Source organism: Canis aureus, chromosome 22, assembly GCF_053574225.1.
Source record: "Canis aureus isolate CA01 chromosome 22, VMU_Caureus_v.1.0, whole genome shotgun sequence".
Classification (NCBI taxonomy): domain Eukaryota; kingdom Metazoa; phylum Chordata; class Mammalia; order Carnivora; family Canidae; genus Canis; species Canis aureus.
In genome coordinates this window covers 52,677,292-52,703,016 of record NC_135632.1, presented here as the reverse complement: position 1 = coordinate 52,703,016, position 25,725 = coordinate 52,677,292, and the positions used below count along the sequence as shown (strand labels likewise).

The 25,725-nt window shown below is 40.3% G+C and overlaps 1 long non-coding RNA gene across 1 annotated transcript; it reads left to right on the top strand.

Annotated features, from left to right (window-relative positions):
- The first annotated feature begins 13,151 nt into the window (after window positions 1-13,151).
- On the top strand, window positions 13,152-17,675 carry LOC144294236 (uncharacterized). Its single transcript, XR_013361699.1, has 3 exons — window positions 13,152-13,309; window positions 16,890-17,017; window positions 17,126-17,675. It is a non-coding gene; the product is annotated as an uncharacterized LOC144294236 (long non-coding RNA).
- Window positions 17,676-25,725: the final 8,050 nt, after the last annotated feature.

The following is a 25,725-nucleotide window of genomic DNA, read 5'->3' as shown; positions in this document are numbered from 1 at the left end:
ACTGTCTTGCCCAGGATTGTCCGTTTGGCTTCCAGACTGCTTCCTAAGGGCCCTGCACCTCCAGCTTGACAGTTCCTCATGGCGCCCCACCCAGATAACCTGAGGTGCTCTGGTTCCTGTGCTGGGAAACAAGAGTGTGTCCAGAGCCCATGTGGACAAAGAGGAAAGCAGCGACAGAGAGAATCCCTGGACTTCACATAGAATAGAGTGATCACAGCCAGGTCAAAGGAAGCACTGAAGGGGCAGGAAACCTTCAGACAAGGCAGAGCCACTCTTCACCTGGGCCTCCCTTTACCTGGGGCTTCCAGCTGGAAAAACTTTCTTGTGTGAGTCTCCAGGAGACTGAGTCCTGATCACTTAAGGCAGGCATCTAATTTAGACTTCCAGCAAATTTAAACTGATAAAGAGGAGTAACAATTGAATGTATTAATGGCAAAGGGAAAAATAAAAATATTAATATGACCACAAGATATGTGATGCCGCAACCAGGAATTGCTTACAGCATGTGCATATGGAAAGTCACCAGGGCGGTTTTCTCTTCCTTCCGCTGGTTTAGCCCGCCATGTGATTATGAGCCAGTGGTATTGCAGAACCTACTTAAGAGGAACAGGCCCACTCACTATCCCATCATCACTCAGTGGGAGTCTAGCTGCCCCAATCACCACTCCATGACTCACTGTTAGAAACCGTACTTTGCCTTTCTTGTGACCAGAGATGGCTATCCCATCTCATTCACTTTTGTTTACATGAAACAGCTGACCCTTGTGTGGTTGAATATCCATCTGTAACTTTTGACTCCCCAGAACTCAGCTACAGTTGATAAGAAGTTTTATTGACAACTTGATAGTCAGTTAACATATATTTTATGTGTTATAGTATTAAATACTGTATTCTTACAATCAAGTTAGCTAGAGGAAAGGAAATGTCAGTAAGAAAATCATAAGGAAGGGAAAATATGTTGACAGTACCACACTGTTAATAATTGGAGAAATCCCATCTGTACGTGGACCTGTGCAGTTCAAATGCATGTTGTTCAAGGTTCAGTTCTACGTGGCCAAAGTGGATTTGAAAACTAAAACAAGAAGACAGAAAAACAGTCAATCCTATTATAAATGTGCTTGTGGTTGCTGAGATCTTGTCTTCTAAAGTGTCTTTCTGTCTCTACCAACAGGTGCTGAGCTCTCTGACTTGTGCTCGATGCGGGCCTGCACCCACCTGCTCCTCTGGCAAGCCTTCCTTAGACCCAGAGCAGAGCTTTCTTCTTACATTGCCCCCCTCCTTTTTTTCTTTTCTGTGTATAGTTTTTTTTGTTTTAACTTTAAAATATTCTACATTCATTTAAAAAGTATGAAATGGTACATTACCACTTTAGGTAAAATGTAGGCTTGCCTCAGCAGAATTGACAGTCCAAATAACAGGGCCTTCAAAAAGCCAGAGGTTTATTTTTTTCTCGATATGGATAGAAGCTGATATTCACATGGGCTCACTTTTGCCAGATACTGCCTCAGGCTCTCTACAAGCATTGTCCCATTTAAGCCTCATAGGGAGAAAGTCAGCCAAAATGATATATGTTATTAAGTTGTAGGCTTTTAGCATTTTGTATAAATAATATCATACTGCATTTCAATTTGATGCTTTTACTCAAATCATATTGGTGAGGTTGCCCATGTTTGTACTTGTCAATCTAGTTCTTCCACTGGCATTGTTTTGTATGTATTAGAACCCTGTGGTGTTGTTAATGAAAGAATTCTCTGCTGAGTGATACTGGGTAAACCTACTCTTTGCCTGTTAAAGTTGGACCTGCAACAGTCACCTTCATCCTGGTCTCCCCATGCACGTGTATGACTGACTGGGTTGGAGCCCAGAAAGAATATTGTTGGGAATGGAGTAGCCTTGCCTTCAGCTTTATTACTGATCACCATGCTAATGATTTCTATTATTATACAGATTAAATTAACGATAGTACATTATACAGATTAAATGGAAGACAACTCAGTGTATCAACATTTTTGTTGAGGGTGTGTGCTTTTTTTATGCTTTTTAAAAAATTCTATCCCATATTCTTCTATATTTTCTTTGAACTGTGTAATTTTCTTTGCTTTTCTCCTTTATGTGTGTGATCCAGATGAAGTCTGAATGTGTGTTAGGTGTGAGGTAGGGATTTAAGGCTTGACACTCCCTCCTCTCCTATTTAAGGCTTGACACTCCCTCCTCTCCTGTTCCCTACAACCTCTACCCAGCCCTGCCAGCCCTGGATGCACAGCTGGCTTTTTCCAGCACGTTTATGGAACAATTCCTTCTTTACTCCCAGATCCTAATAGTCTGTTTGTCCTATGCCTGTTTTCTAAAACATGTTGGTTGCTTTTGAATCTCTTTTCTTCTCTAGTGGTGAGTGAAGAAGGTACAGGCCTAATCCCAGGGTCCAGTATTTAGTACCGCATTGGGCTTCTTGCTGGGGGTCTGCTTCTCCCTCTGCCTGTGTCTCTGCCTCTCTCTCTCTCTCTCTATCATGAATAAATAAATAAAATCTTAAAAAAAAAAAAGAAAGAAAGAAAAATAAGGTGACCATTTGACTTTGGCCAGAAAGAGAATAAAATGTCAGGACATATTACTAGGCCTAGGCCTTGCTTGCTGCACAGGGCTGCTCCCTGCCAGCCCCTAACTTGTGGTCAGTGGAACAGTGGCCCTCTGTGCTCTCCACTCAGACCTTGGCTTTGGGGAAGGTGGTCTGGGTTTGATCCCAGGTTTTAGGAAGCCCTTTTTGGATTAGCTATTATAATTTATACTGTTGTTAGTATCTCCAGCACCCAACCCTACAATTTCTAGTCTATTCCTTTATCATTTAGAAATATGAGATTTGTTCTTTTATCTTTTTCTGAAATGTTGTAAGTTTTATTCTTCAAGGAGTTTGTCTCCTGGAAAGTTGGAATTACCTCTTGGATGCAGGCAAGCACTTACCCAAAAGAGCAAGAGAAAAAACTGGGAGTGCAGACTGAGAGTATGGGTTGATTGTAAAGAAGCTGTACCATCATTGCATCCACTTATAGAGGCTCATGTTTTTAGATGACTTGTATGGTCAATATGTTGTGGTTTATAGAAATCATGGAAGAATGCAAAGCAGAGTTGAGGAGGTCTTTGGAGTTAGACACACCTCACTTTGGGTCATTTGCTCCTCTTGCTGGTTGCAGCAGTGGGGCACATTTTTACTTTACAATTGCTTCTGTTTCCACAACCATGAAATAAGAATTATTTGGTATCTTACCCAAGGGTTGTTAGGAAGTGGATGAGATAATGTACATAAGACAATGACAGAATGCCTGGCAGAACTAGATGCTCAACAAATGATATTTGTGGTGTTTCGTTCTTCTCCTTAATTATCGGAAAAGCATCCCTCAGGAACCAAGCTTGTATCTAACTATCCTCATCCCCAGAAAAAGGTGACTGAGCTGAGACGTGTACTACATATTCTAAGCTGTGGGACTGGGGAGCATGTTGGGGAGGAAGGGGAGAAGGAGTTTCAATGGCTCTGTTACCATCTATCAGATTCCCTGGGATGGTTTGGATACAGGATTGGGCACTGTTGTTTGGCTTTAAGTTTAGACTTTGATCTGATTTGTGTTAAGATCACAGCTTAAGAAAACTCATTCTAGAGATTCAAATGTGATGGTTTTCTCTTTGAGAAGTTCTGACAACCAAACTAACCCTCTTGGGCTTCGTTTTTTAAAAATATTTTTATTTACTTATTCATGAGAGACAGAGAGAGAGAGAGAGGCAGAGGCACAGGCAGAGGGAGAAGCAGGCTCCCCATAAGGAGCCAGAAGTAGGACTTCATCCCAGACCCCAGGATCACACCCTGAGCCAAACACAGACAGATTCTCAACCACTGAACCATCCAGGCATCCCTTGAGCTTCAAATTCAGTGTTGAGAAGCTTGGGTTCAAGTCCTTGTGTTCTGACCTTGCAGCTGGGAAACCCCTGCCCCATACTCAATCTTCCCACAACCCCTTCCCCTCTTCTATGGCATGGTCTTATGTGAAGTTGACATGAGAGGCATGTGCAGTGATGCTGTGTGGCCTCTCACAGCACCATTTAATTGCTGCTTCATATAGGACTCCGGTTCTCTGTCACTATGCAGAAGTCCGAGCAGCCTTGGGTTCTTCTTATTTCTACGAGGAACAAGTTTTCTTGCATTATAAAATGAGGCCTAGGCAACAGATGCAATCACTGGCTGAGGCCCTTGAAACCTTCTGTCCAACCACTCTGTTTTATTTTATGCTGGCTTTTTGTCATGGATGTCCTGTCTTCACAGCCTGTCCGGGTTGTCCTGCCTTAGACATTTTACTCACATTGTACATGGTGTTCTCAATTCTTTTCATTTTGACGGTTTTGGGGCAATGTTTACCGCTGCTTCTTTCAAAACAGTCTCTTTAAACTTGGCCAATTTAACAAACGTGTCCTTTTTGTCTTCCTTAATGGCTATGCAGGCATGGACAATGGCAGCTTTCTTCTTGAAATGGTTCCATTCAGAGTTCTTTTTGGGTATCCTGCAACAGTTTCCGTTGACTCAGCCAAATTTCCACTTCCTCAAATAGTGTTGTTTGGAATCAACCACAAATGTCCAAATTGGCACTTATTTTGGAAATATAAAACAGTCAACTCACTGCAAAGATAACACTCCTTTTTGGGGAACAAAACACTAATTCAGTTCATTTTCCACCTTTTTACTTTTCCAGATACATCAGCTGCTCTTGACTAAGCAAATTTCTTAAGTCTCATCATAATCCATGTGATTTCAGGCTAAAGAATTAGGTTTGGGATATATATCTCCAATGTCCACACACAGTGGTTCAAGTTAAAGGATAGCATATAGTAGTATTAAAATAGAAATATCAAACATTAGAGATGAGTTTGTACCTGTGTGGATCAATTGCCATCATTCATATCAGAGATCAGATAGATCTTGTCCAATGCTGACAATACAGTTAGAATGGTATAAGCCTATGGCCTAGACAAGTCCTAGGGAAGACACTAGAGGAACTAGAGCATGGCAGCTTGCTCTGCGGGCCAGGACAGTGGCTTGGAACAGATGAAATTGTTGCTTTTTATCTTAAGCTCATCAGCACTTCCTATTATGTGGAGATATTCCCTTGACAAAAATAAAATAATGATTCTGTCCTCTTTATGGGGTGCAGTGTCTTCCTTAGGGGGTGCTCTGTTCCCCTTAGGGAGTGCTCTACCCTCCTTAGTGGGTGTTCTATTCTTCTTAGAGGTAAGCAGCAGGACAGGACCAGAGATCTGGAAAACCCAGTGAGTCACTGGAGTAATTTGTGGCACTTGTCTTTAGATTTTCCAATTAAATAGTCAAAGATAACCATGGATAGTTCTTCATTCACTACCACATATTTCAAGAGCTTAAAGCCTGGGTCTTCATAGCCAAATTCTGAGATTGTAAAATCTGCCTTCAGGCTCCCCATTCTAAACCCATCTCTGTGCTCCTGTCTCTGTTTCTGGATATTCTTCCTCAGAGCTTGCACAGTACCCTGTTTCATGAGATTGCAAGATTGCTTTGGAAAATTTGAGTTCACAGCAATTTTTACTCATTCTAACACTAAAAACCCCCCAAACAACTGAACAAACAAACAAAAAACTCCAAGAAACCAAAGAAATCCTTAGTGAAAGCCCAGAGGACCAAATTCGGCCCCAGAACAGGTGTGCTCTGGCCACAGAGACTCACCTGTTCTACTGTGGCCTTAGATTGGTATTAAAGTCTCAAAGATATGACCAATCTCAATATCTACTTGGGTCCTGGAGGGGATAGTCAGAGACTATTTGGTTCAATTTTCCTTATGCTATAGGGAGACAACTGAGCTCCACCGGACTGCAACTTCAAATTGCAAGTTACTTTCAGTGTACTCCACTTATCTTTCTTCAGCATTGCTGGCAATCTGACTCTCCACCAGAAACACATAGAAAGCTTAAAAATGTATATAGTATCTGAGGCCTTATCTGATAGAGTCAGACCCTCTGGCAGTGGAGCCTGGGAGTCTGCATTTGTAACAAATCCTCCAGGTGATTCTGATATAGCAGCAAGAGCATCATCTACAGGCCTGCCTTTGGAAATCACTGAGAAGAAGGTCTCAAGGGCCCTCTGAGTTCTTCTGTCCCACAAATCTTTTGATTCAATGAATGCATCCCTAGCATAGGCAACATGCCAGTAGAAGGGTCTGAAGTATCCTCACAGCTCATAGCATGTCACTTATTGGAACACACTGATCCATAAGAAGTGTCCTTCCCATGCTATACATCTTGCAAGTCATGAATGCTTTTGGAACCAGAAATGAACCCTTGTGGGAAGAGCACACACTGATTGTGCCCTCACTGTGACCTCTTTGTGTCCCAGCCCAGCAAGTCCCTGCAGGAGGAGAGCAGGGCCTGTTGTGGAAAGTGAGAATCCTCCTTGGAAATCTACACTCCAATCCTGCTCTGCCCATACCTGTCTGGGTGATATGTAATGACCTGTATTTTGGGAAATTGTTTCTAGCATGAGATGAAACATCAGCGTCTACAGGTACTAAAAAGGATGTGACTGATACAAGAAACACTCTAGGGGAAAAATTAATTTGCTTGTGTTTGGAGGATTTTTTCCCCACTTTTTTTTATTGTGGTATAATGTACATGCATAAAATTTGCTATCTTAACCATTTTTAAGTGTAGAGTTCAAGGCCTTTAAGTACATTCATGTTGTGAAACCATCACCATCATCATCTTCAGGACTTATTTATCTTCCCCATATGTACACAGTTCCTCATTTTCCCCTCCCTGCCAGCCTCTGGCAGCCACCATTCTGCTTTCCATCCTTATGAACTTGATGAGTAGTCAAGCCTCTCATTTAAGTGGAAACAGGGTATTTGTCTTGTTGTGACTTAGCATAATATCCTCAAGGTTCATCCTTATAGCAGGTGTCAGAATTTCCTTCCTTTTAAAGACTGAAAATATTCTATTGTATGTGTACACCACATTTTATTTATCCATTTCTCTGTCCACGGACACTTGGTTTGCTTCCACCTTTTGGCTATTGTGAGAAATGCTGCTATGAACATGAGTGTACAAATATTTCTTTGAATCTCTACTTTCAGTGTTTGGCGATATATACCCAGAAGTGGAATTGCTGTATTATTTGATGACTCTATTTTTAACTTATTAAGAAACCATCACACATATCATACCATTTTCTGTCATGGCTATACCATTTTACATTCCCATGGCAGTGCACAAAATTTCTAATTTCTCCATATCCTCACCAGCACTGATGATTTTCCTTTTTTGTTGTTGTTGTTTGCTTTTCTTTTTAAAATTAATACTCATCTTGATGGGTATGAAATTGTATGTCTTATGGTTTTCATTTGCATTTCCCTAATGATTAATGATGCTGATCATTTTTTAATGTGATTATTGGCCATTTGTACATTTTCTTTGAAGAAATGCCTATCAAAGTTTTTGTCCATCTTGAGTAGAGTTTTTGTTTTTTGTTGTAGGAATTCTTTATATATTCTGGATATTAATCTCTTTCAGATATATGACTTGCAAATATTTTCTCTTGTTCCATGGATGCCTTTTCATTTGTTGATAGTGCCCTTGGATGACAGTTTGATTTCTTTCTTTTGTCCCTTGTGCTTTTGATGTCATATACAAGAACTCATTGATAAATCCAATATCATGAAGGTTTTCCTTTATATTTCCTTCTGAGAATTGCATAGTTTTAGCTTTTACATTTAGGTCTTATAATATTTTGAGTTAGTTTTTGTATATAGTGTTAGATAAGGCCCAATCTCATTCTTGTGCATGTGGATATCCAGTTTTCTCAACTCTTTGAGTAGACTTTTCTTGTTTTAGCCATTTATTGAAAAGATTATATTTTTCCAATTGAGTGGATTTTGGTGCCTTTGTCAAAAATCATTTGACCACATATGCAAAAGTTTATTTCTAGGCTCTCCATTTTGTTCCATTGATCTATATGTTTTTCTTTATATCAGGACCACACTACTTTCATAAACTGCAAGTTTATAGTCAGTTTTGAAATTAGGAAGTGTGAGACCTCCAACTTGGTTCTTCTTTTTCAAATTTGTTTTGGTTATTTAGGGTCCCTGAAAATTAAATGCATTCTGAGATGGATTATTCTATTTCTGCAAAACAGGACTTTGCTAAGGGTTGCTTTGAATGTGTAGATTGTTTGGGACAGTATTGCCATCTTAATGATATTTGTCATCTCTTCTAGGGCACAATATGTATTTGATTTATTTGTGTCTGCTTTAATTTCTTTCATCAACACACTGTAGCTATCAGTGTATCAGTCTTTGTTCTCCTTAGTTAAGTTTATTTTTAAGTGTTTTATTATTTTTCATGCTTTTTAGAAAAAAATGGTTTTCCTTCTTTTTCAGATGGTTCATTGTTAGCGTATAGGATACAAATGATTTTTTATGTTGATTTTGTATCCACAACTGCTGAATTTATTAGTTCAAATATGTGTGTGATCTTTAGGGTATTGATATAACATCATGTCACCTGCAAACAAGTAATTGCACTTCTTCCTTTCTAATATGAATGATTTTTGTCTTTTTTTCTTGATTCATCCCTCTGGCTAGGACTTCTAAACTATGTTGAATAGAAGTTGGAAAAGCAGATATCCTTGTGCTGTTCTGATTAGAGGATAAGCTTTCATTTTTTCACCAATGAGGATGAGGTTAGCTGTGGGCTTTTCATGTATGACTTTTAATATGTTGAGATAGTTTTCTTTTATCACTGTTTTGCATTCTTTACCACTAAAAATGTGCTGATTTTTTAAGAGTTTTTGTTTTTTAGAGTATTTGTAGGTTCACAGCAAAATTGAGATGAGATTACAGAGATTGTCCATTTACCCACTGCCCTCACACATGTGCCTCCTATGTTATCCTATGCCCTATGCCCTCCTATGCCCTCCTATGCCCTCCTATGCCCCACCAGAATGGTTCATTTTTTACAACTGATGAACCTACATGGACACATCATTATCCCACAAAGTCCACAGTTTGCATTAGGCCTCACTTCTCATGTTGTACACTCTGTGAGTTTGGACAAATGCATGACATGTATCCACCATTATGATATCGCATGGAGTAGTTTCACTGCCCTAAAAATTCTCTGTGCTTTGCCTTTTTATTCCTGTTTCCTCCTTAATCCATGGAAATGCTGATAGATTACTACCTTTATAGTTTTCGTTCTTCCAGAATATCATCTAGCTGGAATCCAGTGTGTAGCCTTTTCATATTGATTTGTTTCACTTACTCATATGCATTTACGTTTCCCCTACACCTTTTTATGACTTGATAGCTATTTCCTTTTTAGCAATACATAATATTCTGTTGCGTGCATATATCCAGGATGTTTATCTACTCACCTATGAAAGGTGAATGCCATTTGTTCCTGGGCTTTCCTTCATTGGGAAGTTTTTGATTACTGATTCAATCTTGAAGATTGTCTTAATATTGTAGGGGGGTAATAGGAGGAGAAATCAATGCAGTTTTCTGTTTGGGTAATAAGAAAAGGATGGTATCATTAATAGAAATGAAGAGATTAGGGAAAGGAAGTGATTTGTGACCAAGAAAGGAAAAGAGAAAGAAGGTAAATTGAAAAAATGAGAGAGAAGTAGGTTGAGAGGACAAGTGAGAGAGAGGGGAAAAATGATGTATGGATGTAGCAGCAAGTGGCACACTATATCCCACTTAGTTGTCCTAGCCTTGTTGCCTCCAGAAGGAATGTACTGAAATAACGTAAGTGAATTTGGTCATTCAGCAAAAGTCAATTCTTTTGGTCTATATCAGCAACATGTCCCAATTAAAGTTAAGAGAAGGCTACACAATCTCCCCTTCCTCCTAACCTCATCACCTACTTATAGAAACAAGTCTCAGTTCCAACTCTTCCAAACACTCACACATTATTAACGTGTAGGCACCAGGCAGTCCTGTGGTCTCTCCCTGTAGCTCACTCTCTATTCTTCAGCTGGTGTTTGCTTGAGAAGGTGACTCCAGGATGAAGACATTCTCTGGGCTTGGGTTGGCTTGGGGACCTCCAGGAAGTGGAGTGTCACACAGCTAGCACAGCCATCCACTTTGAACATTGCCCTAAGATGCTGGGGGTTCCTGGTTTGCCTCGTGTATCCAAGGGTGGCCAAGTCTGTGCAACTTTTTTTCAGCCAAACCTTTTTATGATTTCTGCACACACAAAAATAATTCTATCTGCTTTTTTTTTTTTTTTTTACTGACTAAACCTTCTGGGGTAGGTTTCAGTTATGATGGATGTTAACTTTTCTGCCATTTTGCTAATTAGTGACTTCTGATTCCAATCAATCACCCTGAGATGGAGATTTCTGATGGACCCTGAGCACACACAGCTATTTTTAGATTGTGGAGAGTTGATCTCTATGAACATACATCCTTCCCACTGTTTATGCCAAAGTATTTTGAAATGCATTACCACATTGACCAGCACTGTCCAATAGAAATATATGTCATGTGTGTAATTTCAAATTATCTTGGAGCCAAATTTTCAAAAGTAAAAAAGAATCAAGTGAAATTAAACTTAATAATATATTTTATTTAATCAAATATATCCAAAGTATTATTTCAAAGATAATTAACATAAAAATTATTAATAAGATGCTTTATGTGCTTTAAGGTGATGCTGGCCTCATAGAACGAATTTGGAAGTACTCCATCACTTTCTATCCTTCAGAACAGCTTTAGTAGAATAGGTAAGGTTTCTTCTTTAAACATTTGGTAGAATTCCCTGGGAAGCCATCTGGCCCTGGCCTTTTGTGTCTTGGGAGATTTTTGATGACTGCTTCAATTTCCTTCTTGGTTATTGGCCTGTTCAGGTTTTCTATTTCTTCCTGTTCCAGTTTTGGTGATTTGTGGTTTTCCAGAAATGCATTCATTTGTTCTAGATTGTCTACTGTATTGGCGTGTAGCTGTTCATAATATGTTTTTAAAATCATTTGTATTTCCTTGATATTGGTTGTGATCTCTCCTTTTTCATCCATGATTTTATTAATTTGAGTCTTTTCTCTTTTCTTTTTAATAAGGCTGGCTAATGGTTTATCTATCTTATTAATTCTTTCAAAGAACCAACTCCTGGTTTTGTCGATCTGTTCTATTACTCAGCCATTAGAAACGACAAATACCCACCATTTGCTTCAAAGTGGATAGAACTGGAGGGTATAATGCTGAGTGAAGTAAGTCAATCAGAAGGGGACAAACATATGGTTTCATTAATTCAGGGAATATAAAAAATAGTGAAAGGGATTAGAAGGGAAAGGGGAGAAAATGAGTAGGAAATATCAGAGAAGGTGACAGAACATGAAAGACTCCTAACTCTGGGAAACAAACTAGATGGTGGAAGGCGAGGTGGGCGGGGCGTAGGGGTGACTGGGTGGTGGGCGCTGAGGTGGGCACTTGATGGGATGAGCACTGTATGTTTTTGTGTATGTTGACAAATTGAACACCAATAAAAAATTAATTTATAAAAAAAAACACAAAGGCCTCCAAATCCCCCCCCCCAAATAACGTATTCAACTCAACAGCAAAGAAACAAACAGTACAATCGTGAAATGGGTAAAATACATGAACAGAAATTTCACAAAGGGAGACATAGACATGGCCAAGAAGCACATGAGAAAATGCTGCGCATCCTTTGCCATCAGGGAAGTACAAATGAAAACCACAATGAGATACCACCTCATACCAGTGAGAATGGGGAAAATTAACAAGACAGTAAACAACAAACAGAGAGGATGTGGAGAAAGGGGAACCCTCTTGCACTGTTGGTGAGAATGTGAACTGGTACAGCCACTTGGGAAAACTGTGTGGAGGTTCCTCAAAGAGTTAAAAATAGATCTGCCTTAAGACCCAACAATTGCACTGTTGGGGATTTACTCCAAAGATACACATCTGTGAAATTCCAGGATACCTGCACCCTGATGTTTATAGCAGCAATGTCCACAATAGCCAAATGTCGCAGGGGCCTTAGTGCCCATTGAAAGATGAATGGAAAACGAAGATGTGGTTTATGTATACAGTGGAATATTACACAGCCAATAGAAATGACAAATACCCACCATTTGCTTTGAGTGGATGGAACTGGAGGGTATTATGATGAGTGAAATAAGTCAATCGAAGAAGGACAAACATTATATGGTCTCATTCATTTGGGGAATATAAAAAGTAGTGAAAGGGAATAAAGGGTAAAGGAGAGAAAACGAGTGAAAATATCAGTGAGGGTGACAGAACATGAGGACTCTTAACTCTGGGAAATGAAAAGGGGTAGTGGAAGGGGAGGTGGCTTGGGGTGACTGAGTGACTGAGGGGGGCACTTGATGGGTGATATGCTATATGTTGGCAAATTGAACTCCAATAAAAAATAAATTAAAAATTTAAAAAAATACAAAAACAAGTCTCTTTCAGTTTCTCTCTCTCTCTCTCTCTCTCTCTCCCCGCTCCCCCCCCCTCCCGTTTCTCTCTTTTCTGCAGAGTGAAGAAAACAATCAAGAGAATTAAAAGGAAGCCTACAGAATGGAAGAAGATATTTACAAGTTCATATCTGATAAAGGGTCAGTATCCAAAATTCTATAAAGAACTTATCAATCCTAACACCCAAAAAACCAAATAATCAAGTCAAGGATGGGCAGAAGACATGAATAGACACCTTTCTTAGATTATCCAGATGACTAACAAATACGTGAAAAGATGCTCAACATCACTTATAGTCAGTAAAATACAAATCAAAACCATGATGAGATACCACTTCATATATCTACACACAATGGAATATTACTCAACCATCAAAAAGGATGAAACCTTGCCATTTCAGTGGCATGAATAGAACTATAGGGTATTATGCTGAGTGAAATATGTCAATCAGAGAAAGACAAATACCATATGATTTCACTCATGCAGAATTTAAGAAACAAAACTCTTTTCTGGTAAGATGAGCAAATGGGAAGGGGAAAAATAAAATAAATTTAAAAATGTATTTTGAACAAGGAGCTATGATTGCATTCTCTAGCTGTTGGTGAGTGCTGCCTCTTGGCCACAGAGGGATCTTTTTCCAATGAGCCTCTGCAGCACTTTTCTGCCACTGCTCCCTGTTGCACTCTGCCAAGTTAGGATACAGGGCCGAGCAGCACCAGGAGCAGACTACCAGGTGGAAGGAGGCAGGAGGAAAGATTACTTTCAGAAGGCTGTGCATATCCTAAGGAAGTGAATGCAAGACAGGCAAGGTAAAGGTAAAACCACGGAGGAGTACCTTCTGATTCTGTGTACCTTAAGTCCCTTGACTTCCCCTGGAATTTGTCCGTCCAGCTGGTCGTCTGGGGGAGGGGCCTGTTGTGCTGATTTTCAGGTGTTAGCACTTGGGGGAGCTGCTCTGCCCCTGCCTGGTGCAGGGCTCAGTGGCGGTTGTTTACCCCGTGAGGCCCCAGGAGGAATAACCGCAGTGGCGGGGCCAGCTCTGGAGCCCTGGAGTCAGCCCCCGCAGTAACCACAGAGCTCTCCGTCTGCAGGGCCTGGAGGCTCCGGGCGGGGCCGCTGATCTGCTCAGCTCGGGGCAGGAGCGTCCTTGCTGTCCTGGGCCCTCCCGGCCTCTGCCTGTCCCGGGGGGAGGCCAATCTGGGCTGTGTCCCGGCGCCCTGTGCCTCCGGCCTGCGCTGTTGGATTCGCTCCCGCCCCGCAGCCCCCTCCGCGGAGCCGCCCCCGAGCCCCCCCGAGCTGCTCCCGCCCCGCAGCCCCCTCCGCGGAGCCGCCCCCGAGCCCCCCGAGCTGCTCCGGGTCCCGCCGTGCGCGCTGCAGCCCTTAGGGAGCTCGGCGCACTCTCCCGGGGCGCAGGTGCTGTTAGTGTCCCCTTAGCCCGAGGGCATCCCCGCCCTCCTGGGTCCTGCTCCAACTCCCTGCGAGCCCCTTTCCGCCCGGGAAGGTCGGTGCAGCTCCTGCTCCTCCGGGACGGGGCTCTCCTGTCCTGGGGACACTCGCCCCCGCCTCAGCCCGGCTCTTCGCGGGCCCCTCCCCCTTGGAGGCCTTTTGCTTCTTTATTTCTTTTTCCCCGTCTTCCTACCTTGATAGAAGCGCGAACTCTTCTCACCGTAGCATTCCAGCTGTTCTCTCTTTAAATCTCAGGCCGAATTCGTAGATTTTCAGGATGATTTGAAGGTTATCTAGGTAATTTGGTGGGGACAGGTGATGTGGGGACCCTAGTCTTCCGTCATCTTGCCCCTCCTCTCTAGGACACTTAACCTTGATACAGCATTAATGGTCAATCTACAGCCCATATACAAATTTTATTCAACTCATGTCCATCATGGAAATTATTAGTCCAAGTTGCAATCTAGAATCACATATTGCATTTATTTTATTTTTTCCAGTTTTATTGAAGTATGATTGGTATACAAAAAATGCACATAATTAATGTATATTCCTTGGTGAGTTTGAACATATGCATACACTTGTGTCACTATCACTACAATCCAGGTAATAAACATATCAATCACCTCCAAAGATTTTCTTGTGTCCCCCTCCTTTCTGGTAAAAGCATTTAAAATGAGATCTATTAACAAATTTTTAAGGACATAATACCTTATTGTTAACCTTAGGAAGTATATTGTACAGCAGATCTCTGGAACTTACCTCATAAAATTAGCTTTATATCCTTTGAACAGCAATTTCTCATACCTGCCCCCCCACACAATCACTCTATTGTCTATCTCTGTACCTTTGACTATGTGAGATGCCTCAGATAAGAAAAATCTTGCAGTATATGTCCTTCTGTGAGTAACATGTTTCACCTGGTATAATGTCTTCTAGATCCATCCATGATGTCATGACTGGTAGGATTTACTTCTTTTTAAAGGAAGAATAATAATCTGCTGTGTGTGTGTGTGTGTGTGTGTGTATGCTGTATTTTATTTATTTATCTGTTGATGGACATTTAGGTTGTTTCCATATCTTGGTTACTGCGAATAATGCTGCCATGAACTCAGGAGTGCAGGTAACTCTTTGAGATCCTGATTTCAATTATTTTGTACATATACCTAGAATTGGGGTTTTTGAATCATATGACAATTCTATTATTAATTTTTGAGGAACCTACATACTCTTTTCCATAGCAGTTGCATCATTGCATATTATTACCAACACTGTATAAGTTCCAATTTCACTATAGCCTTCCCAACAATTATCTTTTGTTTTTTATAATAACCACCCTAAAGAATTTTGAAGTGGTATCTCATTGTGATTTTTATTTGAATTTCCCTGATGGTTAGTGATGTTGGGCATATTTTTATATAACTGCTGACCATATACATGTCTATTCAAGTTCTTTGATCATTTTTTAAAAAAAGGTTTTATTTATTTATTCACGAGAGACACAGAAAGAGAGGCAGAGACACAGGCAAAGGGAGAAGCATGCCCCCTGCGGGGAGCCCAATGTGGGACTCCATCCCAGGACCCTGGGACTAGGACCCAAGCCAAAGGTAGACACTCAACTGCTGAGCCATCCAGGTGCCCCTCTCTGATCATTTTTAAGTTGGGTTATTTATTTATTTATTTATTTATTTATTTATTTATTATTTATGCATGCTATTGAACTGTATGAATTCCTCATGCATTATGGAAGCTAACTCCTTATCAGATACATGGTTTGCAATTGGTTTCTTCCACTTTGTAGATTGCCTTTTTGCTCTGTTGATTGTTTCATTTATTGTGCAGAAGCTTTTCAGTTTGCTGTTGTTCCAATTTTTATTTTTGTTTTTGTTGCCTATGCTTTTGGTGTCACATTCAAAATATTATTGCCAAAGGCCAATGTCAAGTAGCTTTCTGTAATATTTCTTCTAGGAGTTTAGGGTTCTGAATCTATGTTCAAACTTTTAATCCATTTTTAGTCAGTTTTGTTATGGTGCAAGATAAGGGTTTGATTTCATTCTTTTTGAATGTGGACATCTGATTTTCTCGGCACCATTTATTGAAGAGATTATCTGTTCTCATTTGTTTATTCTTAGCATTCTTGTAAAGAAAACCAGTAGAATGCATATATATGGGTTTATTTCTGAGCTTTTTATTGTTCCATTGGTCGGTATGTTTATTTTATACCAGTATCATGCAGTTCTAATTACTATAGCTTTGTAATATGTTTTGAAACCAGAAAGTGTGATACCTTCAGCTTTGTTCTTTTAATTCAATATTACTTTGCCTATTAGGCAAATTACCAACCCCTATTTTGTGTCTCTTTAGGAATTTTAGGATTATTTTTTCTATTTTTGTAAAAGTGTATCTGGGATTTTAATAGGGATTACATTGGACCTGTAAGTTGCCTAGGTAATATGGACCTTTGAAAAATACTAATTCTTCCAACCCATAAACATGGAATGTTTTCCACTTATTTGTTCCTGCTTTCATTTTTTTCATTAATATTTTGGTTTTCAGTGTACATGTCCTTTACCTCCGTGGTTAGGCTTATTTCTATTTTATTCTTTTTGTTGCTCTTGTCAATAGGACTTTTTAAATTTCTTTTTTGGATAGTTCAGCATTAGTGTATAGAAATGCAATGGATTTTTGTGTGTTGATTTTGTATCTGTGACTTTGCTGAGTTTATTTACTTGTTCTTTTTTTTTTTAATTTTATTTATTTATGATAGTCACATAGAGAGAGAGAGAGAGATAGGCAGAGACATAGGCAGAGGGAGAAGCAGGCTCCATGCACCGGGAGCCCGACGTGGGATTCGATCCGGGGTTTCCAGGATCGCGCCCTGGGCCAAAGGCAGGCGCCAAACCGCTGCGCCACCCAGGGATCCATATTTACTTGTTCTAACAGTTGTTGAGTCTACGAGGTTTTCTGTGTATTTCTGATCTTTGTTACTGAAGGCATCTTGTCATCATAATAAAAACCTCTAGGACCAGTCCAGCCATAACATTGGCTCTGAAAGGCAAAGTTGGGCTCAGGTAAGTGTCCTTACACAATTTTTAGCACATATTATTGCACAAAACAGCCACCTTGTGGCTGAGCACTCTTTGCTCTAATTACAAAAATATTTTTTTTTATCTTCTCAGTGATATCATTGTAAAACTAAAGGCCAAGAATGCGACTAAAAGGACTGTGTGTGGAACATTCTGTCCTTGGACTGAAATTTCTTTGGAAACATAAGCAAGAACAGAAGTATTTTGCAAAACATGTTTCAAGTTAGCTTTCAAAACAAGAACAGAGGCAAAATTAGAACAAAAAGGAAGAAAATCAACAATGATGTTAAATTTTATGTATTTATTTGACTAAAGTTATGGTGCTCAGTTGTTTGGTCAAACTCTGGTTTAGATGTTACTGTAAAGGTATTTCTGTAGATATGATTACCATCTGCAGTTAGCTAACTTTAAGTAAAGGAGATCACCTTTGACAACGTCAGATGAATCTCATTCAACAAGCTTTTTTGCCTTAAGAGCAAAATCTGAGGTTTCCAGGAGAAGGAATTCTACATTAAGATAACAACACAATTTTTCCTGAGTTTCCATGCTGCTGGCCTGTCTGACAAGTTTCAGACCTGGATTTTTTCCTAGCTCCTATAATCACATGAACAAATCACTTAAAATAAATCTCATAATATATGTACATAGATCTTATTGATTCTGTTTCGCAGAAGAACACTAACTGAAATACCCTCTAATTTAGCTAAAGGAAGAGACTTCCCTAGGAATTTAAGTACTTGGACCAGTGAGACTGATATAAAACACAAAGTGGATTTGAAGACCAGGATAAGGAGATGGGGACTAATGTGGATCCAACTGTTCATGAAGGAGGCACTAAAAAGGTGAGGGAAACATGCTATTACTAAATTACCAACAGTAGCTGGAGCCAAAGGCATCCCACTGATGAAGCCAAGAGAGGTCTTGGGACAGACTGAAATGAAAGGTGAAATGACACCTTTAGAGGAGAGGGAAGATCCATGAAACTACTTGGGGGAGAAGAGGTGCACAAAGAATAACCACGGAGAGAACAGTTGAGAGACTAACCCCTAAAACTGTGAGTCACCTGAGGAGTGTGACTTTAGCAGTCTGGGTAGAGCATATGTCCAAAGCTTTTGGGTGATTTTATGTACAGCCAGGGTAAGGACCATAGCTAGGTCAGATTTGCCAATTAATTTCACCAACCTAAACTCATCAGAGCTCCCTTGCTGGATTTCCAGGTGATGTGGACACAATAGGTAGACATACAGGTTTGCTTCAGCTCCACGGGAGTGTGCTTGATGAACTAAAGGAAACCAAGGGAGGGTATGACAGAGACAGAAGACACTCACCACAGCAGCTGGGGGTAGAGGACATTGGGATGAGAAATGTCTCCTTACATGCAAATTATCCATCCCAGGAAGGGAGAATGGATAAGATTTGTTGCAATAGCAGATGACTTTGACAGACTAGCAATTATTTGTAGCCCTCCATAGGGTACCCCTCAGGCAAAATGTAGTGTAAGAATAGAAACTGAGTGGGCTTTGAAAACAAGGAGAAAGTAAAGGCAAGAAAGGGAGGCAATCTGGAAAATAACACAAGCCTCACCAGAGTTAGGGAACTTTAGTGACCAACCTGAGAAGAAGGTGAAGCCATCAAAAATTTACCTGATCCTTACTGAAAGGCAAGGGCAAGAGTGAGAAATTCTGCTTCAGTTGGTGACTGACCATTCCTAAAGTGAAAGCAGTGGTTCTTAAACTTTAGCCTCTGTCAGAATTATCTAATTGTATAATAATATGTGAATTACATACTTCTGTGTAACAAATTACTGCAAAACTTAGACACTTAAGACAATAAGCATTTATTATCTCAATTTCTATGGGTCAGGAGTGTACATACAACTTAACTAGGTGCCTCTAGGTCAGGGTCTCTATGAGGTTACAGCCAGAGATACAGAGATATCTCTGATATCTGATATGAAGTTACAGCCAGAGATACAGTCTCTGATGGAGGTCTCTCTGGTGATGGCTGGTAGGGGACTACAGCCAAGCTCTCTCACATGGCTCTTTGTGAGCCTTGGTTCCTCATCATGTGTGTGTCTCCAAAGGCTGCCTGAGTGCCCTTACATCACAGCAGTTACCCATCTGACATAGAGAGCCAGGGAGTGCCCAAGATGGAAGCCAGTCCTTCCAGATTGTACAGAGTGGGTTTGCCAGTGACATCTCTTCACTTCTGTGGTAGCCTTTTCTTTTTATTTATCTTATTTATTTATTTATTCGTGAAAGACACACAGAGAGAGGCAGAAACACAGGCAGAGGGAGAAGCAGGCTCCCCTCTGGGAGCCCAATGCAGGACTTAATCCCAGGACCCTGGGATCATGCCCTGAGCTGAAGGTAGATGCTCAACTGCTGAGCCACCCAGGTGTCCCTGTGTAGCCTTTTTTTTTCTCTTTTAAAGATTTTATTTATTGTTTATTAATGAGAGGCAGAGAGAGAGAGAGAGAGAGTGAGGCAGAGACACAGGCACTGGGAGAAGCAGGCTCCATGCAGGGAGCCTGAGGTGGGACTGGATCCCTGGTCTCCAGGATCATGCCCTGGCCTGAAGGCGGCGCTAAACCACTGAGCCACCCGGGGTGCCCATAGCCTTTTCGTTACAAACCAGTCACTAAGACCAATCCATGCTCAGGGGAAGGGGACTGATTACACAAGGTCCTGAAGTCCAGGAGAGGGAGATCATGGCTGCATAACACAGCTTGTTAAAACACAGATTATTGGATTCTCCCCCAGATTTTCTGATCAGCAGGGCTGGGGTGGGCCCTAAGAATTTGCATTGCTAACAAATTCCTGGCTCCTGTTACTGCTGCTGTAGCTGATCCAAGAACCACATTTTGGGAATTGCTGCTTTGAAAATCCTACACTCAATCATAGTGAGAATCAGGCTCCAGGCTTCCAGCAGGAAGTTGGACTTTACCCAGGCACTAAGATTGGGAATCTCAATGGCTCAGATTCTGGCTAAGTCTGAACTGAATAAGAATTTGGGGAGGGTAGTTTATAAACTTAAAATTTTGGAGTTTTAAACTCACACAAGAACAAGAGAATTCTGCCTGGGGTTTTAATTCCTTTGGATTTTAATGTTTTAGGACTTCAGCTTGCAAAGGAGTTAGTCTTGAACTTTAATTTTTCCTGGGAATGAGATAATGAGGGTGGGGATGTGGTAGGAAATTTCTATGTTGGCTTATAATTAGGGTACAATTGTTTAATTGTACTTGCTTAATTTTGTTGAGGCTTGATTGGACAAGGTGGCCAGAAATTATTTGAAATGGGAAGGAGAACACAGAGTAAACATTTGGCTTAGATAAATAAAGCTTTGGGATGGATTTTGTTAAATAGCTTCATTTAGATATAATTCACATACCACACTATTTAACCATTTAGTGTGTATAATTCAATGGTTTTTAGTATATTCACAGAATTATGCAAATGTCTCCATAATATAACTTTAGAATATTTTTATTACCCCCAAAGAGGGCCTCTACCCATTAGCACTTTTCACCTTCCTGGCCCGCCCACCTCCCACTGCTGCCCCTAGCCCTACGCCACCACTAGTCTGCATTGTGTCTTTATAAATTTGCCCCATCTTTCTAGCTATTTTACATGAATGAAATATGTGGTCTTTTTGTTGCTGACTTTTTCAAATACCTTGATGTTTTCAAATTCTTCCATTTTGTAGCATGTATCAGCACTTCAATTTTTGTATTACCCAGCCATAACCCACCATACAGATATATTTCATTTTCTTTACTCATTCATCTATTGGCAGACATTTAGGTTTTTTTATCTCTCTCTCTCTCTTTTTTTTTTTTTTTTTTTTGAGATTAGGAATAGCACTGCTACAAACGTTCCTGTGTAAGTTTTTGTATGGCCATGTTATCATTTATATGTGGCATCTATATCAAAGCAGAATTGTTGAGTGATACGGTAGCCATATGCCTAACTTTTAAAAGAACTGCCAAACTACTTGTCAAAGCAGCTACACCATTTTACATCTCTATAAGCAATATGAGGTTCTAATTTGTTATTGTCTGTTTTTATTTGTTTTTAATTTTTTTATTATAGCCATATAGTGGGTATGAAGTGGTATCTCATTTTGACTTGCATTTCCCTAATGCCTAATGATGAGCATTTTTTTTCATGTACTTCTTTGTCATTTGCATATCTTCTTTGAAGAAATGTCCATTCAAATCCTTTGGTTTTTTTTTTTTTTTTTTCCTTTGGGGTTTTTAAAATTGGGTTGTCTTTTTAAAAGTTTAATTTGGTTACTTTTAATTTTTAAAATTAAGGTTTAATTATTTAAAAATGGGTTAGTTGTCCTCTTATTAAGTTATAATAGTTCCTTATATATTTTGGAAATAAATTTCATATTAGCTATATGATTTGCAAATGTTTTCTACCACTGTGTGGTAGAAATTTGTCATTTGCAAAATGACAAAACTAAAACAATTTAGTAGTAAGTGTGATGTCCTTTATACAAGGAAAATTCCAAAGGCTGGGAGAATACAGTGCCACCCAAGTGGTAGCACACTCTTCCTGGAGGATTGTGGTTAAGAGAAAGTTTTAAATAGAATTAGAAGCAGCAAGTTGGAGACAGGGTGTGATTAGCTGGGGTTGCATATCTGACCTTATTTGGAAAGATTAAGGAACAAGAAAATATATAAAGAGTTGGATTGGTGTTTGGATACTCTGTGTGTCTTGTCAAGTGGAGACTCTACAGGAACATGGAAGTTAGGTTTGCTGATGTGGCATCCTGAGCAGTAGTGGCTCCTTCTTGAACCTAAAAATTTATTTTGACAGCTCCCATCCACTTTTGATCATTCTCTTGACCATTCAAGATATGATAAAATATATCGGCTTTACATGTGTCTGGAAGGCTCGGTCAGTTAAGTGTTCAGCTCTTGATTTTGGCTCAGGTTATGATCTCTGGGTTGTGAGATAGAGTCCTATGTCAGCTCTGTGCTCAGTGCGGTGTCTGCTTGAGATTCTCTCTCTTCCTTTGTCCTTCCCCTTGATCATGCTCTCTTTCTCAATAAATAAATAAATGCTTTAAAAAATATTGGCCTAGTTTGACTCTCCGTTATCATTGCCTCGGGAGTCACAGTATAATAGTCACAAGAGATGATGTCAAGCTTGTATTATTGGACCTGGTTATATTATTCTTCAGGGTTTTTGTGTTTGTTTTAGTTGGTCAGAGACTATCTATTACCCAGTCAATGGCTATCCAGTGCATTTAAAACTTCAGAGGGAATGCAGTTTATTAGGGAGAAAATAGTAATTATTAGCAATCAAATGACACCCTTGGTTTGTTGAGCACTCCAGAGCCAGGGTCCCCATAAACCAAATAAGCTAGAATAAAGTAAGTTAAAAAAATGAACCCTTCTTTAGGGGATACTTCTTTGAGTCAGTTGTCCTCTTTATGCATTTCATGTAACAGTGTCTCCACCACTTTCTCAGAAGTGTTTATCCAGATAGAGCAGGTGCTGTTGATTATTGCACAAATTCCTTCTTGTTCTGCAAGTAGATAATCCAGAGCTATTCTATTGTCAGGACAACTTTTACAGGCAAATACAATGATGTCTGCTAGGCAGCTATAGCTTTAGTGGTAGACCCTGATATTTCCCTTAGAGTAAGAAAGAAATGGCCCCCCAGCATTAAGGAGGATAACATGATAGACAGGGAGCTGAGTGCTCTGGTGAGGTTGAGGCATTGGGAATCAGAAGTGTGTGACAAGCAGAACTATAGAACCACCACCATCATGGCACTTCCAACAATCACTTGGAGATTGGATTACCCTCCTACTCACTCTTGCAATAGCCTGAGATATGTAAATAATGCCATTATCTTTCCACAACAGAGCAAGAAGAAAAGGTGGAAAAAGATCTTTGTGGTGTAAGAATTAGGAAAAGGATGGTCAGAGAGGAAAAAAGAAAAGGAAAAATATATCTTCTTGATCCAACATTTTGGGTAAAAGCAGCCTTTCTTCATGTTGGCTACTCCTCTTCCTCATCAATTTGATTTTGAAGTCTCCACCACTTGTACAGGATAAGATGTCACGTGGATCCTTCTTCAGTTTTGAAATATGGACTGGAGGTTTGACACCTTTTAATTTGGCAGCAGTGTTAGTAGTCAAGAGTACTTGATAGGACCATTTTTATGAATCTCACTTTTGCAAACACATCAAAGTAAAATAATAACTGTAAATTGTAAAAGATTTTAGACTGGCCATAGATAAAGATCTCATGAGAGTTAATTATAATGTAATTGACACAGATATTGTATTTAGGAGGAGGCGGGGCAAGATGGCAGAGGAGTAGGGTCCTCAACTCACCTGGCCCCACCAACTTGCCTAGATAACTTTCAAACCATCTGAAAATCTACAAATATGACCTGAGATTTAAATAAAGAACAGCCAGAACACTATAGAGAGAAAGGTTATTCACTTCTTACAAGGTAGGAAGGTGGAAAAAAATAAAATAAAAAGAATCACATGGAGGAGGGGCCCCCCGAAGAGCCTGCTAAAGCCAGGTGGCAAGAGCCTCCAGGACAGGAAAGCCCAGGCCCTGAGCAGTGGGAACTTTAAAAATCTGCACCAGATTCTTCCTGGATGGAAAGGCACTTAGCAGGGAAATTGGGCAGAACCGCAGGAGGGGCAGTGGAGCCTCCAGTCTTCCGGAGTCTCTAACAGAGGAAGTGCATCCAGGGGAGAGTGCAAAGCACACTGCGGGCCCAACTCAGTAAAGGGCTGGAGCATGCACCTGACAGGACTTCTGGGAGAAACTAGTGGGTCAGGTGGGGTCTCTGGACAGAGGAGTCTGAGCCCTGCTGCTTTCAGGAGCTGCGGCCCCAGGAGCACAATTCCAGCAGCACAGGCCCTGGATCCCCAGGTGATGGAGGGACACAGCCCCCCATCCTGTGGTCTCCCTAGGACAGGCAGAGGCAGGGAGGGCACAGGACAGCGAGGACTCTCCTGCCACCGGGCGCCCTCAGGCTGTGCAGGTCAGCGCCCCCACCCTGGGAGCATCTAGGCCAGTGCAGACTGGGAGACTGCAGTAGTTAATGCAGAGAGCTGACTCAAGAGCTGGAGACCTGGCTGCCGCCAGTGTTGTTCTTCCTGGTGTCGCTGTGTGCCTAAGAGGGGCAGGCCACCAGGGAACAAAGACCTCATGGGGTAAACAGCTGGCACTGAGCCCGGCACTCTGCAGGGGATAGGGCATCTCCCCCAGGTACACACACCTGAAAGTCAGCACAGAAGGCCCCTCCCCCAGAAGACCAGCTGGAACAACAGGGGAAGAGCAAGTTCTTGTCAAGCAGCATGGGAAACCTCCAGGGTAAGTCGAGGGATTTACAGTATATGAAACCAGAGAATACCCCTATTTTTTTCTTCCTTTTTCTAGTACAACTCCTTTTTATATCAGACTATAAATTTCCCATTTTTTGTTCTCTTTTCCAACCTTAACTACAATATTTTACCACCTCTTTATTTTTAGGTTTCTTCCTTTTTCACTTTCATATCTCTACAATTACAGGTCTTAGATATATTTTCCACTTCTAGATTCCCTTCAACATACTCAACTTAATTTTGGGAGATATATAAGATGTGTTTTCTTTGTATTATGTTTTTCATTTTCTCTCCCTCATTTTATTCTACAATGGTGGAAGTTAATACCTTCTAAAACATGACCAGCATGCACTCAGAACCAAGTGGTATACTGTGCTGGTTCATTCTGTGAGGTTCCTCATTCCCATTCTGTCACCCTCTTTTATCTAATTTATGTTTTGGTGATCAATGTTGGGGCTTTCTACAAGTATTTCTGGTTTATATAAATTTGGGACTGAGCATCTTCTAACATACAGAACTTAATATACTCAGAACCAAGAGGATCACCATCTAGGACCCCTCAGTAGACTGACTACATTCTACCTCCACTACAACTTTGTCACCAACACCATCTCCCAATCCTCCCATTTTTTTCTCTCTTTCTTTTCTTTTTTTTCTCTTTACTTTTGCTTTTTTCTCTTCTTTTATTTTTTTTTCTCTTCTTCTTTGGGATTTTTGGCCTTTTATTTTTTACTACATTGTTTTAAAATTTGTTTTTCACTTTAGTGGTCCTTTTGTTTTATTTCATTCTGATCTTTTTTTAAATTTCTGGGTCTCTGACCTTGTCAGAATCATCGAGGGTGAAATTTACTTAGGTCATAGTTAATATTCCTGACTCAGCCTGCTCATACAGCTACTCTGCAGTGAGCAAAATGAATAGAAAGAAGATCTCACCACAGAGGATAGAATCAGAAACAGTACTCTCTGCCACAGAATTATAGAATTTGGATTACAATTCAATGCCAGAAAGCCAATTCAGAATCAAAATTATAAACCTACTGGTGGCTCTAGAAAAAAGCATAAAGGATTCAAGAGACTTCATGACTGCAGAATTTAGATCTAATCAGGCAGAAATTAAAAATCAATTAAATGAGATGCAATCCAAACTGGAGGTCCTAATGATGAGGGCTAATGAGGTAGAAGAAAGAGTAACATAGAAGACAAGTTGATGGTAAGGAAGGAAGCTGAAAAAAAGGGATAAAAACAATTAAAAGACCATGAGGAAAGGATAAGGGAAATAAATGATAGCCTCAGAAGGAAAGATCTACGTGTAATTGAGGTTCCAT